The sequence below is a fragment of the Mirounga angustirostris genome, unplaced genomic scaffold (assembly GCF_029215605.1).
Source record: "Mirounga angustirostris isolate CCGP_5_RB_7025 unplaced genomic scaffold, mMirAng1.0.hap1 SCAF_11, whole genome shotgun sequence".
Classification (NCBI taxonomy): Eukaryota; Metazoa; Chordata; class Mammalia; order Carnivora; family Phocidae; genus Mirounga; species Mirounga angustirostris.
In genome coordinates, this window is record NW_026991719.1 from 10,574,436 (window position 1) to 10,583,227 (window position 8,792).

The following is an 8,792-nucleotide window of genomic DNA, read 5'->3' on the forward strand; positions in this document are numbered from 1 at the left end:
GGGTGGCTCAGTTGGTTAAGCGACTGCCTTCGGCTCAGGTCATGATCCTGGAGTCCCTGGATCGAGTCCCACATTGGGCTCCCTGCTCGGCGGGGAGTCTGCTTCTCCCTCTGACCCTCCCCCCTCTCATGTGCTCTCTCTCATTCTCTCAAATAAATAAATAAAATCTTAAAAAAAAAAAAAGAATTCCTCATATCAGTGAGGTCATATGATACATGTCTTTCTCTGTTTGACTTATTTCGCTCAGCATAATACCCTCCAGTTCCATCCATATCGTTGCAAATGGCAAGATCTCATTCCTTTTGATGGCTGCATGATATTCCATTATATATATATATACCACATCTTCTTTATCCATTCATCTGTCGATGGACATCTTGGCTCTTTCCACAGTTTGGCTATTGTGGACATTGCTGCTATAAACATTGGGGTGCACGTACCCCTTCAGATCCCTGCATTTGTATCTTTGGGGTAAATACCCAGTAGTGCAATTGCTGGATCGTATGGTAGCTCTATTTTCAACTTTTTGAGGAACCTCCATACTGTTTTCCAGAGTGGTTGCACCAGCTTGCATTCCCACCAACAGTGTAGGAGGGTTCCCCTTTCTCCGCATTTGACTGACTCCTTCTTTGATCCTCTTCCTTTCCCTGTGTGGATCCGAGTTTCTGACCTGTATCATGTTCCTTCTCTCCAAATTTCTGTTAGCATTTCCTGCGAGGCAACAAATTTCCTCAATTTTTGTTTGAGCAAGTCTTTATTCCTTCTCCATGTTTGAAGTATATAATTTCACCAGGTACAGAATTCTCAGTTGGTGGGATTTTTCTCTCAACACTTTCAATATTTCAGTCTACTCTCTTCTTGCTGGCACGCTTTCTGAGGAGAAGTTGGATAGAACTCTCTAAGTGTTCTTTCCCTGACTTCTTTCTGGAGTTTTCCCTTTATCTTTGATTTTCTGTAATTTGAAAATGATATGCCAAGGTGTAGTTTTGTTTTGCTTTTGGCATTTATCCTGCTTGGTGTTCTCTGAGCTTTCTGGGTCTGAGGTTTGGTGTCTGACATTAATTTGGGGAAATTCTCAGTCATTATTGTTTCAAGTGTTTCTTCCATTCCTTTCTTTCTTCTTCTGGTATTCCCATCATGTGTATCTAACACCTTTTGTAGTTGCTCCACAGTCCTTGGATATTATGTTCTGGTTTTCCTTGGCCCCCTCCTCCCCCAGTCTTTGTTCTCTGCTTTTTGGTGTTTAAGGAGTCTATCGATCCATCCTCTAGCTCAGAGATGATTTTCCTCAGCTGTGTCCAGTCTACTACTAAGCCCATTAAAGGCATTCTTCATTTGTCGCAGTGTTTTTGAGCTCTATCGTTTCTTTTTGGTTCTTTTTAGGATTTCCATCTCTCTGCTGCCATTGTCCATCTGCTCTCGCACGCTGTCTTTATCCCTCCCTGAGAGCCCTTAGCCTATGAATCATAGCTGTTTTAAGTTCCTGGTCTGATAATTCCCACATTCCTACTGTGTCTGGTTTGGATGGTTGCTCTGTCTTGTCAAACTGTGTTTTTGTCCTTTGTGATATCTTGTAAGCTTTTCTTGCTAGCTGGAGCTGATGTACCAGGTAAAAGGAGCTGCTGTAATAGGCCTTTAGGCCTGTGGTGGTGGTGAGAGCGTGGAGGAAAGATTGCAATCTTCCTGTAATTAGGTCCCTGTCTGTTAGTGGGCCTGGGTCTCTGGACTATAAACTTAACAAGTGTTTCTCAGTATTTGCTCTCCCCTCTCAGGCGGGATAGGATGGCTGGAGTGGGATTATCTTCCATCCTCAGGTCCGTTAGGTTTTGATAATACCTCAGCAGGTTAGGCTCTGGTTAACTAGCTTCCCCTGAGGGCAGGCCCTGGTAAGAAACACACCATGCTCTGGCTTATTTCCAAAATGGTTCCTTTTCCTCGTCCCCTGCTGGAAATCTGAGGGGATTTTCCTCCGAATATTTACTGCTGGAATCTGGTCAAGCTGCCGGAAATCAACCTCACAATACTGTGGTGCCCCCCCATGAGTCCCCCCCACCCAGGAGTTGTCCACACGAGGCCTCCAGCAATTTGTCAAGCACAGTTCATGTTTTCCCTCCCCCAACACTGGATCACAGATGCTTCCTTTGGCCTGGGAGTCTCTGCTGTGGTAAAAGTCACAACTTGTGTTTGCCTGTCTCTCCAATCTTGGCCACAGCAGTTTGCACTGTGTCTTCTTCCCCTCTCTTCCAGATCCTAGATGACTTGTTGATTTTTCAGTCTGTTCAGCTTCTTACTTGTTATTAGGACAGAGTGGTGACCCCTAAGCTCCTGGCATGTGGAACCAGCCTCTGCCAGTTTTAAATCTCCACAAACAAATGAATGAAAGGGATACATGCACATAATTTGAAAGTCAAATAATCCTGCAGCACTTACTCAGAAAAGCCGTAGTCCCGTACCCCCATCATTCCACACCTGATTCCACTCCTCAGAGGCCACCATTTTCAGGTGGTCAGAAGTGCTGAGGAGGCGATCAAGGCAACAGAGGAGGTTAAGGAGTGCCCTCCTGGGGGAGGGGCTGCAATTTTCAAGAGGACATTTGGAAGGTGACATATGGATAAAGGAGGGAGGGAGTGATTTATGGGGGTACTTAGAGGGTAAGCTGTCTGGGAAGAGAAATGAACACAAAATCCTGGAGGCAGGAGTGTGCCAGGCTGTTCTGGATCACTGCCTTCCCACGATGATGTATGGAGTAATGCGGGGAGGCGTGCAGGGGCTTGTTAAAATGCAGATTCCCATTAAGTAGGTCTGGGGTGGAACCCGAGACATGGCATTTCTAAAGAATTCCCAGTAGGTGCTGATGCCGCTGGTCCAGGAAGGACACTTGGAGTAGCAAGATCCTAGAGAGGACCTTAGAGCAAACTGACAGAGGGGCCAGTAGGCGGAACCGAGGTCACAAAGCCCATAGGGGACCAGATCTTGCCATGCCTTAGGGGCCACTGTAAGAAGTTGAGCTGCTGTTGTAAATGAGATGGGAGCAGAGAAGAGATGTAATCTGGCTTCTCTTTTAGAAGCATCTCGTAGGGGCTGTGCTGAGAAGCCATGGCAGGAGGGCAAAGGCGGTTGGGCAGCCGCTGCAGGAATCCAGATGAGCGAGGGCGGCCCTTCCGACCCGGAGGCGGCCGTGGGAATGGGAGAGGAGGTAGCAGCAGGTGGACGTGTGACAGATCGGCCGCAGGAGTGGAAGGAGAGTTGCTTGGAACAGAGTTGCCATTTCTGCCCCGGCCCTCACACCCATCTTCTCTCCCGTTCCACTGCCGCTCCTCTAGTCGAGCCCCATTAATTCTCATTACTGTAATTGTCTGCGAACAGATACTGCAAACACCTTCTCGGGAAATGCTTGGTTCAGTCCAGGCCTTTGTAAAGACCTTGCAGTTGCTTAGAGAGTCCACAGCCTAGCAGGAAGAGCCTTCGGAAACTGGCCCTTTCCCACACTTGTGGGTCTCTCTTTCATGAACCCACTATTCTGGCCCAGGACTTCATGACCCTCTCCCCAGCACATGCTGTGGAGGAGGGACAGCTGCAGGATACTCGCAAATCCTAACACCGCCCTGTCGCCTCCCATTCAAACACCTTTAGCCCGTGTTCTCCACCGTTCCTTTATTGTTGTATCCCACTGCTTCTATCAGTGCTACTCAATATGGAGTCCAGGGACCAGCAGCATCAATATCACCTGGGAGCTTGATAGGAAAGCAAGTTCATGGGCCTCACCCCAGACTACTGATTTGGAATTGGACAGTAGGGCCCAGGAATCCGTGTTATAGAGAGCTCCGCAGGTGATTCTTACACACGCTCGAGTTTGAGAACTAGTGAATACCACCGTACTTCAAATTGAACATCAGTAGGTCCCTACACCGTATTTGAGAAAGCTGATCTAGACCACTGGGCTCAACCCTGGCTGCACATCAGGTTCATCTCTGATGTGCAGCCAGGTCTGAGAATCTTGGGAGTTTGGCAGATGGGCCTACATTGTTTCCCACACACAGCCATCTTTTCTGCCTCTTGCTGGGCGCTCTACCTGGAGTGTGTGTCCGTGCCATTTCCATATTGCCAAAACTATCCATTCTAGGAACAGACGGAACCCAAACAAAGCTTCTCCTCAGACTGGTCTCTGATCCTCTTTCAATTTCCGGAAGCCCCGTAGGTGGCTTCTATTAGCACTTGTAGCCAAGTAAGACTCTTACATTGTTCTGTTAAAATGCAGCCTCATCCAAAGAAATAGTGTTTCTCAAACTGTGTCCTATGGAGTATTCATGTTCTGTCATATACTAATGCCCATTTTGTGGAACAACTGTTCTTTGGTCAAAACATAAATACTGAGGGGCACCTGGGTGGCTCAATCCGTTAAGCGGCCGACTCTTGATGTCAGCTCAGGTCTTGATCTCAGGGTTGTGAGTTCAAGCCCTACGCTGGGCTCCACTACTTAAAAAAATAAAAATAAAAACTGAGAAATATTGCACACCACATGATTTCTGCACATCGCTCTTTGGGTTTTTCTCCCATCCCTAGACTACCGTTTCTTCTTGCTTTGTTACATTTTCTTTCATGGAGCTGGAATTCATATAACATGAGAACAGCCATTTTGAAGTGAACAAGTTCCATAGCATTTAGTACATTCACGGTGCCGTGCCGCCACCTCTATCCAGTTCCAGAACTAGATTTTCATCATATCGAAAGGAAACCCCACACCCACTCGCAGGCACTCCCCATTTCTACCCCACCTCCAGTCATTAGGCATGTTCTTTCTTTTTTACTTTGAATCTATTTGCTCATCAGAAAACTGGGGATCATATGTCATCGGGTTGTTAGAAGAAACAAGGCAGGTAATTTGTGTAAGTTGTCCAGCACTATACACGTTGGGTACCTAACAAAGGTCGTATCCTTACTTCATTTTCCCTTCGGTCTTGTCATTCTTTCTTTCTTTTTTTTTTTTTTAAAGATTTTATTTATTTGAGAGAGAGAGGGAAACAGCATGACAAGGGAGAGGGTCAGAGGGAGAAGCAGGCTCCCCGATAAGCAGGGAGCCCGAGCAGGACTCGATCCCAGGACTCTGGGATCATGACCTGAGCCGAAGGCAGTCCCTTAACCAACTGAGCCACCCAGGCACCGCCAGTCTTGTCATTCTAGTGTTTAAGGTGTCAGATTCCACAGTGCTCAAAAGAAGAAAAAAGGCTTTGTAAATTCTTCCTTTAGCAAAATAAAAATATATTTCCCCTCTGAAAGGTGGCACTAAAATAACTGGTATAAATACAATGACGATAAACCAATATTACATTTCTATTTTTATTTTAAAGCTCTTTTTTGGAAATTATTTTAGATTTATAGAAAGGTTGTAAAGACCATACAGAGTTCCTACACTTCTCCGCCCAGTTTCCCGTATTAACATTTTATGCAACTCTGGTACATTTGTCAAAACTACGAAATCAACACTGGCACATTCTTATTAAATAAAACTACAGACCTTACATGGATTTCACTAGTTTTCCCATTAATATCCTTTTTCTGTACCAGGATCCAATCCAGGATCCCACATGGCAATTAGTCATCATGTCTCCTTAGTCTCTTCTGTGACAATTTTTGTCCTTGCTTGTTTTTCATAACAGGGTTTTGAGGAGAGCTAGTTAGGCATTTTGCAGAATGTCCCTCCATTTGGGTTTGTTTATTTATTTATTATTTTTTAAAGATTTTTAAAATTTATTTGTCAGAGAGAGGGAGAGAGAAAGAGCACAAGCAGGGGAGAGAGGCATAGGGAGAGGGAGAAGCAGGTTCCCCGCAGGGCAAGGAGCCCGATGTGGGACTCAATCCCCTGGGACCATGACTCGAGCTGAAGGCAGATGCTTAACTGACTGAGCCACCCAGGCATCCCATCAATATGGGTTTATCTGACGTATTTCTCACAATGAGACCGGGCTTATGGGTTTTGAGACCTACCATAGAGGTGAAGCGCCCTTCTTGTCACATCAAATCACATCAGGTAGCACAAGGTATCCACAGAACTTATTACTGGTGATGTTAACCTTGAGAGCTAGGAGAATGTGGTGCCTGTCAGGTTTGTCCACTGAAAGTTGCCATTTTCCCCTTTCTATCCTCCGTTCTTTGGAAGCCAGTCACCAGTGTAGCCCTGACTCAGTAGAGGAGGGAGACTAAGGTCTGCCTCCTAGAAGGGGCAGTATCTACAGATATTTGAAATTCTTCTGTAAGAAGACTTGTCTCTTCTCATTTATTATTCAATCATTTGTGCATTTCTTTATAGTCCAGCACTATGTTATATATTTGTTGCTCAAATTGTTCCAGTTTGCCCACTGGGAGCTCTTCCAGACTGGCCCCCATATCCCTTTGACATGCCTCAATTCTTCCCCGCCCCCACCCCAGGATGTTAGCTTTTGATGTAAAATTTGGTTTTCTTCCCCACCTGTGCACTGAAATTGCTTTAAGGTCCTTTAGATTACAATGGTTTCTAGATTGTCAGGCCAAAGTCTAACTTTCTTAGTTTACCAGACCTTTCTGTGACAATACAATTCATCTCTTTCAAATTGCATTTCAAAAAACTTATTATGGCATTTTCAAACACAGACCAAGCTAGAGAAAAGAACATAATGAATCTCCATGTGTCCATCTCCCAGCTTCAACACTTCTCAACATTTTGCTCATCTTGTTTCACAGGTCACCTCTCACATGTTCTGCCACTGGAATACTTTATTCTTATGAGAGAGGAGAGGAAGGGGAGAGGGAGAGAGAGAATCTTAAGCAGGCTCCTGGGTGTGGAGCCTGACGCTGGGCTCAATCTCACGACTGTGAGATCATGACCTGAGCCGAAATCAAGAGTTGGATGCTTAACCAACTGAGCCACCCAGACGCCCTGCCACTACAATACTTTAAAGGAAATCCTAGGCAGGGGTACCTGGCTGGCTTAGTTGGAGAAGTGTGTGACTCTTGATCTTGGGGTCATGTGTTTGAGCCCCACGCTGGATGTAGAGATTAAATGAATAAAACTTAAAAAAAAAAGGGGGGGGCGTGCCTGAGTGGCTCAGTCAGTTAAGCGATTGCCTTCAGCTCAGGGTCTTGGGATGGAGTCCTGCATTGGGCTCCTTGCTCAGCAGGGGAGTCTGCTTCTCCCCCTCCCCCTGCTCCTGCTTTCTCTCTCTCTCTCTCACTCTCTTTCAAATAAATAAATAAAATCTTAAAAAAAGAAAAAAGGAAATCCCAGAATCCCAGACATTCTATGAATTCAGCTGTAAAGAGTACAGTGTCTTTAACAGGTAAGAACTTTAAACAAACGAACAAAACAAACCATAACCACCAAAAAACTATTACACCTAACAAAATTAATAATTCTTTAATATCCTCTAACAGTCCATATTCAAATTTCCCCTAAATTTTAATAATTTGTTCAAATCAGTATCCCTACAAAGTGCACACGTTACATCCTGAAACAGTCTCCGCCTCTCGCCACTACCCCTTCTGCAACAGACTTTTTAAAAACCCAGTTGTTGAAGAAACTAGGTTTTTTGTCCTATCAAATTTCCTACATTATGGATTTGTATGATTGTATCTTCATAGTGTCTTTTAACATGTTAGTCTACTTGAACTTCCTGTAAATTGGTACTTAGAGTCTTAGATTCTGTATGTGTACATGTATGTATCTGCAATATACTTGAGATCTCTTTGTATCTATGTATCTGTATCTTTGCAAAAAATACTTGATTGGTGGTGAAGTCCACTTCCCATTGCATCACAGTAAAAGCCGTATTATCTGGTTGTCCCACTTACAATTTTCCCCTTTGAGATACCTCTAGCTCCCGGCTGTCCTCCTCTTTGCCATTTCTTCTCAGTTCCCTTCACAGACTCTTATGTTTTCAAGTCATTGTTCTTCAGAGCCCCACTGTCACTGGCCTATATATATGGTCCCCTTTTCCATATTCCTAAGGCTGAGGACTCAAAAGTCTGTATTTTTGATGCAGACCCTATCCACTGAATTCCAAAGCCCAATATCCAGTGACTGGCAGGATGTCCCTGGATGTTGTGAGCTCTTCAAACCTTGTCCCATATGGAATTTGTCCCAAACCTGTTTCTCATTGTTTTCTTTACCTCAATGACTAGAACCACCATCCAAGACAGAAACCCGAGCCATCCTAGTCTTTTCCTCACCTGCCCAAATCGCCGAGCCACAGAACATCTAGATCCTCAGTATCTCAAGTGTGTCTCCTTTTCTTCTAGCTGCTCTAGCCTTAGTTCTACAATTCAGACAAAGAGTACAAGTGCACCACCCAGGGTCGCACATTCTCAAGCAGAGCTAGGAATAGTACCTAACTCCATGCTCCAGCACAAAATACACTGGAATCTTGCTGAGGGCTGTAATTGGCTCCAGATTCTTTGCTATGCTTTGGATGTATTGTGCTTTACACATATTGTGAATATGGTTGTAGAAGTTGACTTCAGCGGGGTGAAGCAGCCTAAAGTGGGGAGTTTAGGGGTCAGATTCTATCTGGGTTTCACACCCACTTCCACCACTGAAAGTGCACTCGGTTAAGTTGGTTAATTTGTCTGTACTGTTTCCTCATCTGCAAAACAGGGATCACATTCCTTCACCACTTTTCTGAAATCCCCAAAGCTCTGGAAACTGGAAGGTATGCGTGTGTGTGTTTTAAATAATTTGTTTGGCAGCCAAACCTGACTTGACGGTAAGGATTTGATGACAAAACCTGACCTGAATGAAATGGAGGATATTTATGGTTTTT